We start from the raw sequence: 7,507 nt of genomic DNA on the forward strand, positions 1-7,507 counted from the left end.
CGAGGCCGTGGCATCGCTGTGAGGCGGGGCAGCACGCGCACGCGGGCGAGCGACGAGTAGCCAGAGGGGGAGCGGTTGCAGCTGCGGTTGAATGGGCGTGGCGGTGCGGCCGACGGAGCAGGCAACGATGACTTGAAGGGCAGCAGAAGTGGAGCAAGGGCGCGGGGCGCGGCCGTCGTGGGCGACACGGGGAGGCGGCGCACGGCGAGGACGACTTGGTCGCGAGGAGCATGGCGCATAGGGCGCGCTGGGCACGGTGAGCGCGTGCTCACCGCGGGCGCGCGTGGGTGGTCTAGCGTGCGGTGACCGCGAGCGAGGCGTGAGGCGAAGAAAGGGAGAGGCCCCGGGCCTCACCAGCGTTGATGGGGAGAGGGGGCGCCGAGGCTTGCTGGCGACCAGCGGGGAAGAGGACGAGGACACGAGGTCCGATGAGGAGGAGGTCGAGGTTGCGTCCGACGCGAGGCGGAGCTTGGCGACGGCGGCGAAGACGGTGGGGCGGCTCCAGTGAGGTGGCGTCGCGGGGGAGGACGGAGGCGCGGTGGGGCCGCGACTGGTGACGGAGCCCAGCGGCGGTGGTCGGCGACAAGCGACGGGGCGTCGGCGAGGGGCACATGGGCGAGGCGCTCGATCCGATCTGGATCGGGAGGGCGGGTGAGAGAGAGATCGGGGGTGGGGGGTTTGTGCGGTCGTGGGCTAGGGTTTCGGTGGGTGTGGGGGTTAAGGGAGTGAGGGGGGGGCAGCAGGACTAGTGGGCTAGCCGGCTAGGCTGTTTGGCCCAGATGGCCAGGGGAGTTTTCTTCTTTTCATTGTTTTATTTATGTTTGTCTTTTTCTTTTCTATTTATTTTTACTTCACTGTTTTATTTTAGTTTCCTAAATTGCATTAGTTTTGTAAAACATTCAACTAGCACCTAAAATAGTAACATTAATAATATCACTGCAATAATAACTTTGGCACCTAGCTAAAATAGTTTAGTATTTTATAAAATACAACAGGAGTATAATTAATTGTTTTTTCTATTGTTTTAATCACTTTAGGGTATTGAATTATTTTATAAAGATGTTGTTTCTTCACCAATTTTATCCATGATTTATTTGTCACATTAAGAACATTATAGTTTTGACTTTTGAAAACTTGGTTGTTTGCCTTTAACTCAAATTTGAATTTGAAACGTTTTGAACTAACGCAAGATTGACAATAGTAACCGCGGTGACGTGGCATCATTAACAGGGAATTACTGTAGCTTAAATATCCTGGCGTCACAATTCTCCTCCACTACAAGAAATCTTGTCCCGAGATTTAAGAGGTAGAGTAAGGGGAAAGATGTGGTTATGAAACTCTATCGAGTCTTCTCGGTCTTGGTTGCTTTTCTCAAAGAGGTCGATCCATAGAGTTGATTTCTTCATTCCTATGATTTAGTCGTCATGATGAAGCCGACATCCTTTCTGCAGGATCTCCATCGTACTTACGAAAGAATAAAGGGTGGTTATTCCGAAAGAACGGACCTCTACAAGATTGACTACCTGGTCGATAACATCGGGGAAGGTGGCGGAAAGTAACTCTCGAATTAAAACTTAAGAAAATATTGAGAGCAAAGTAAGGAGGTATCATGGGAAGTTTCGAGCGGGCAGGCAATCGTTCGATGCCTGAAACAGGGCGTGAAAGGGGTTCAAAGCAATGGGGATAACTATTGTGCCTGATACCAGTATAGATCACTAGGAAGGTGGCTCGCGAATTACATACGAGGCCACGCGCGAGGTACAACCTTGGGGACAGGGGTGTACATGAGAGTCAGGTTTCGTTCCTGTGGAACTGTGGGTTATGGGCCCACCATGTGGTTTAAAGTAGAAAGGGGGCAGACATCTTACACGGTCATGATAGCAAGGCATGTTAGAGGGTAGCATGTCAGTTAGGTCGGCAACAACATCGATACCAAGGGCAAGGGACGAAGAGAACCATTTTCCTGCTCGTTGAACGGGGCGGACCAATAGGCAAATTTCTCGTCCATCGGCGGTTATCGGAATGTCATCAACAATAGTAACAGGTTCTTACTGGCAGAGTGGTACAACGAAGTGCTTACCTAAGCAGGGAATTATCACTGCTCAGTTAAGTCAGATTACTGGAAAGGTTAAACAAGTAATGGAAAGGAAAATATGTTTAAACACATATTTCAGGCTATATCCTTCTCAAGGACAAGCAGAGCATGATATCCAATACATGATAGAAGTAGAAAACCATTTAGGTAAGGGGAAATAAATTTCATGTCATTACCCATACAATGGTGCTTGGATAATTGAGCAGGAAACATTTAGCATTGGGCTTCAAATGTTCCTGTTGAAAACCGGAGTACCATAGACATGTTCGAGATAGCATTGACGTGGTATTCAAGCAAAGGTCAGACTTTGGATACTCAATGGATTCATTAGGAACAACTGATAGAATAAGTCTTTCAATTTCCTCATGGAAGAATGGTTAACATTGCTAAAAGGAAGAACTATAACAATAGGCCCTCCAGCCAGGTGTGCTAGGCATGACATCACCTAACCGGGTCATATAAAGACCAACATTATACCTCTTGGAAAATGCGTCCCAACCATCATATCTGACCGGGATTCTATCTGATTGGTGTTAGGATATCTCAGACTCAGGATGCCCGACAAAAAAAGGTGCAACAACAGTTAACGCAAAGACATTTTAAGATCCTCGGGAAAATGAACCATGGAGCAAGTTCTGAAACCAGAGTTCAGCATTAAACCAAGGAGAGGATGAGGGGGTGGCTGATAAACTAAATGACAATTCGTCAAGATTTCCAAAAGATGGATTTCCACAATCATGTGAACAAAGAGATAACATTTGTCAGACCAAATGATATAAGGAGATATGCTCGAGGAAAACATACCCAATTTAAACATTGGTTGAAAGGTGCACCCGAAATATGGGCTTAGGTAGCATGGCCGATGTTATAATGGTGATTCGATAACCAATGGTCTAAGAATGATATGTCGACCATTAACTTGAAAGCAATAGGGTTGCTAGAAGGAAAGAATCCAAACAACATCGTTCGCTGGTTGGAATCAACACGGGGACCAAGAAAGAAAGGTGTTGGTGAGAAGTATCATGATACCAGGAATTCTCAAGAGGTGGAGTAATCCTCATGACATTCTTGACATAAAAGATGGTAATACTCCAAGGTAAAGAAGAACAAATGCTAGATAGCAAGGAACTCAAGGTATACACAGAACACGAACAAGTTTGTGTTGGAGGGAAAGCAATAAAGTGGTCGATGACAACACAAATCATTGAGGGCAAGGATGGTATTTCTCATCATGAATTCAATTGATATCCTGGAAGATCTCCGAATGCTGATGATGATCACGACACATTTGTCGAGAGATTTCATGAAGATGTAATCGATTGGCGATGACATCAAGTTAAAGGAATGATGAAGTGAAAGGTTATTGGAACCATGGGTGCGACACAAACTCGAAATCAAGTTTGCTGTCCAAAGCGAAATGATATGATGAGGAAGATCAATGTAAGCTTAGCTCATCGTCAAAATTTGTGCTCCAGGAAGAAGGATGAGGTAGCACAGTTAAAAATTAGCATGATAATAATATAGCCGATCAGGCTAGGAATGACTTGAAGGATTATTAAACTCGTAAGCAATGAAGATTACTAATAGTTATTGAATCATGGTGTGGAATCAATTCAGTTGCCGATGTCTTTGAGTGTTTAATAACTCAGAGCCCATGAAAAATTCTAATCAGTCAGATTGTAATAATTGATGAAGAACTCATAAAAAGTTATGCAGTTCCAAGATAATCTCGAGATACGAGGGGGGTAATACTCGACGACAGATCGAAGTAAAGGTTGGACAGGTGCAATGATCTGCACAGGACAAGTACTTCAACTTGTCCGAGAAATGGTATTAAGGAGAAAATATGGTCAGAACCATGATTGCAAGGTACCAAACATAGATACAAGACAAACTTATAACAAGGGGATTATTATCATTTACAAGAAGCTTCGATGAAAAGTTCCACAACGGGTCCATGGGCATGAACGCGAAGGCTCAAGGTCGACTCCCACTTCTTCAATGCATAACCTTTCATTTTAATTCTAGCTTTTGATGAGGCTGTAGTGTAGAAATTTTATCTGGCGAAACAACAGAAGAGTATGACTCGTGAAAACTTTCGGGTTCATATCGTTTGGGGAAGGCATAGGTTCAACCCATCGGGGCATCTTAGGACTATATACCACAAATTTCAAGAATAATAACACAAGCTCGATAGTAGAGCATGCTTGACAAAGCAGAGGATACAATTTACCAAAGGCATTATGCATCCGAGGAAAAGCTCACATGCTTCTTGAATATGAAGGACGCTGTCGGATAATAATCCAACAAAGGATCTAACGGTCCATAGCGGAGCTGATGTGAGCATCGTCACACCACCAGCTGAAGAAAGGATGCAAGGGCATCAGATTATAGAACATCTGATTGATTCAATGCTTAGGTATCAAAGGAATTATGATTTCCAAAACAAAGGATCAGAAGCAAACGCTCTGATCAAGGATGGATAAGTTGGATAGACCAGAGGCACAATTGACGACAAATAGTTTGGTCGAGAATCAGCTCATGTTCAAAATGACGTCTGAGCCAAAAAGATAATTTAGAAGGGTTGATACATGATTGTGTGCATTCGCACACATATTGAATCAATAGGATCAAAATGACGGTGTCAAAAGATACTAGTGAATATTGCTAGTGATATGGGAGCATCCATAATGTAAGCATACAAGTATTTGCAGAGCAATAGTTTGAAGAGGATGCTCAGAAGGTCGGATAGTATTTCAGAGTATCTTATGAAGCATACGAACAACTGGGGCTGAAAAGATACTCAATAAGAGTGAGGATTTTTCAATGGGGGTATTCATGTGGTAAAGAACTGCAAGGTAGTAAGCTTAAAGGATTTTCGGAACAATGAAGAGCAATTTAGGGCATCTTATAATAATAAGAGCAACTGACGATGAAGATATGAACGACAATTGTGGGTAGTTATCCATAAGTGTATATCGGTGGTAGGGGATTGTAAAGTCGGTGGGCACAAGGGTCTCGGGAAAACCTCTGAGAGTATCTTCGGAATCTTCTGGTGCAGCAACGATCATCCGGAGTGAGGGGACTTCTGGGAGAAGGTCTTTCGAGAACCTAAAGTTAGTCTTTTTAGCAAAATCATTTAACCCGAATAGAAGAGATGTCAGAGTCCTAGAGTATAGGTCAAGGAGTAAAAGATCCTAATACCACCCAACGGTGACGTGGGGCCGTAAGGCACACAGCCAAGTTTGTAAAAGTTTTGCAATGACTAGACTCGACTTCGGCCAAGGAGTGTGGAAGGGGGATTCCTACAGGCAGTCAGCTCTGATACCAACTTGTGACGCCCCTGATTCAATCGTACACTAATCATACACGCAAACGTGTACGATCAAGATCAGGGACTCACGGGAAGATATCACAACACAACTCTACAAATAAAATAAGTCATACAAGGATCATATTACAAGCCAGGGGCCTCGAAGGCTCGAATACAAGAACTCGATCATAGACGAGTCAGCAGAAGAAACAATATCTGAGTACAGACATAAGTTAAACAAGTTTGCCTTAAGAAGGCTAGCACAAACTGGGATACAGATCGAAAGAGGCACAGGCCTTCTTCCTGGGATCCTCCTAACTACTCCTGGTCATCGTCAGCGGGCTGCACGTAGTAGTAGGCACCTCCGGTGTAGTAGGAGTCATCGTCAACGGTGGCGTTTGGCTCCTGGGCTCCCACGTCTGGTCGCAACAATCGAGCATAGAAAGGGGGAAAAGGGGGAGCAAAGCAACCGTGAGTACTCATCCAAAGTACTCACAAGCAAGGAGCTACACTACATATGTATGCATTGGTATCAAATGGAATAAGGGTATCATATGTGGACTGAACTGCGGAAAGTCGGAATAAGAGGGGGATAGCTAGTCCTATCGGAGACTACACTTCTGGCCACCTCCATCTTGCAGCAGAAGAAGAGAGTAGATGGTAAGTTCACCAAGTAGCATCACATAGCAATATCCTAACCGATGATCCTCCCCTCGTCGCCCTGTGAGAGAGTGATCACCGGTTGTATCTGGCACTTGGTAGGGTGTGTTTTATTAAGTATCCGGTTCTAGTTGTCATAAGGTCAAGGTACAACTCCAAGTCGTCCTATTACCGAAGATCACGGCTATTCGAATAGATTAACTTCCCTGCAGGGGTGCACCACATAACCCAACACGCTCGATCCCATTTGGCTGGACACACTTTTATGGGTCATGCCCGGCCTCGGAAGATCAACACGTTGCAGCGCTACCTAGGCACAACAGAGAGGTCAGCACGCCGGTCTAAATCCTATGGCGCAGGGGTCTGGGCCCATCGCCCATTGCACACCTGCACGTTGCGAACGCGGCCGGAAGGAGACCTAGCCTAGCAGGCGTTCCAGTCCAATCCGGCGCGTGCCACTCAGTCGCTGATGTCATGAAGGCTTCGGCTGATACCACAACGTCGAGTGCCCATAACTGTCCCCGCGTAGATGGTTAGTGCGTATAGGCCAGTAGCCAGACTCAGATCAAATACCCAGATCTCGTTAAGCGTGTTATTTTGAAGTAACCGCGAACGCCGACCAGGGCGAGGCCCATCTCTCTCCTAGGTGGTCTCAACCTGCCCTGTCGCTCCACCTCAAAGTAACAGTCGGGGGCCGTCGGGAACCCAGGCCCACCACTACCTGGATGGAGCCACCTGCCCCTTCAGCCCCCAACTCCAAACAGTATCACCGGTAATGTAACAGTGTAAAGTATATAGTATATGCCCGTGATCACCTCCCGAAGTGATCACGGCCCAATAGTATAGCATGGCAGACGGACAAGAGTGTAGGGCCACTGATGATAATCTAGCATCCAATAATAAGCATTAGGATTGTAGGTAAGGTATCAACAGTTGTAGCAGCAATGACAGGCTATGCATCAGAATAGGATTAACGAAAAGTAGTAACATGCTACACTACTCTAATGCAAGTAGTATAGAGAAGAGTAGGCGATATCTGGTGATCAAGGGGGGGGGCTTGCCTGGTTGCTCTGGCAAGGAGGGGTCATCCTCGGTGTAGTCGAACACACGGACATCGGCAACGGTCTCGGAGTATATCGGAAAGAACTAATGGAGGGGGAACACAATAAATAATAGAGCAATCAAATGTAACACAAAGCAAGACGCGGCAATACGCGGTGCTAGGGTGACCTAACGTAGTGGTAGGTGATACTAGCGAAGGGGGGAAAACATCCGGGAAAGTATCACTAGTGTTTTGCGTTTTCGGGTAGATGAACTAGAGGTGAAATGTTGCAGGTTCACTATGCTAGGGACGCGTGATAGACGAACGGGCTACGTATTCGGATTCGTCTCGTCGTTTTGAGCAACTTTCATGTACAAAGTATATTCATCCGAGCTAC

Source organism: Triticum dicoccoides, chromosome 7A, assembly GCF_002162155.2.
Source record: "Triticum dicoccoides isolate Atlit2015 ecotype Zavitan chromosome 7A, WEW_v2.0, whole genome shotgun sequence".
NCBI classification, from domain to species: Eukaryota; Viridiplantae; Streptophyta; class Magnoliopsida; order Poales; family Poaceae; genus Triticum; species Triticum dicoccoides.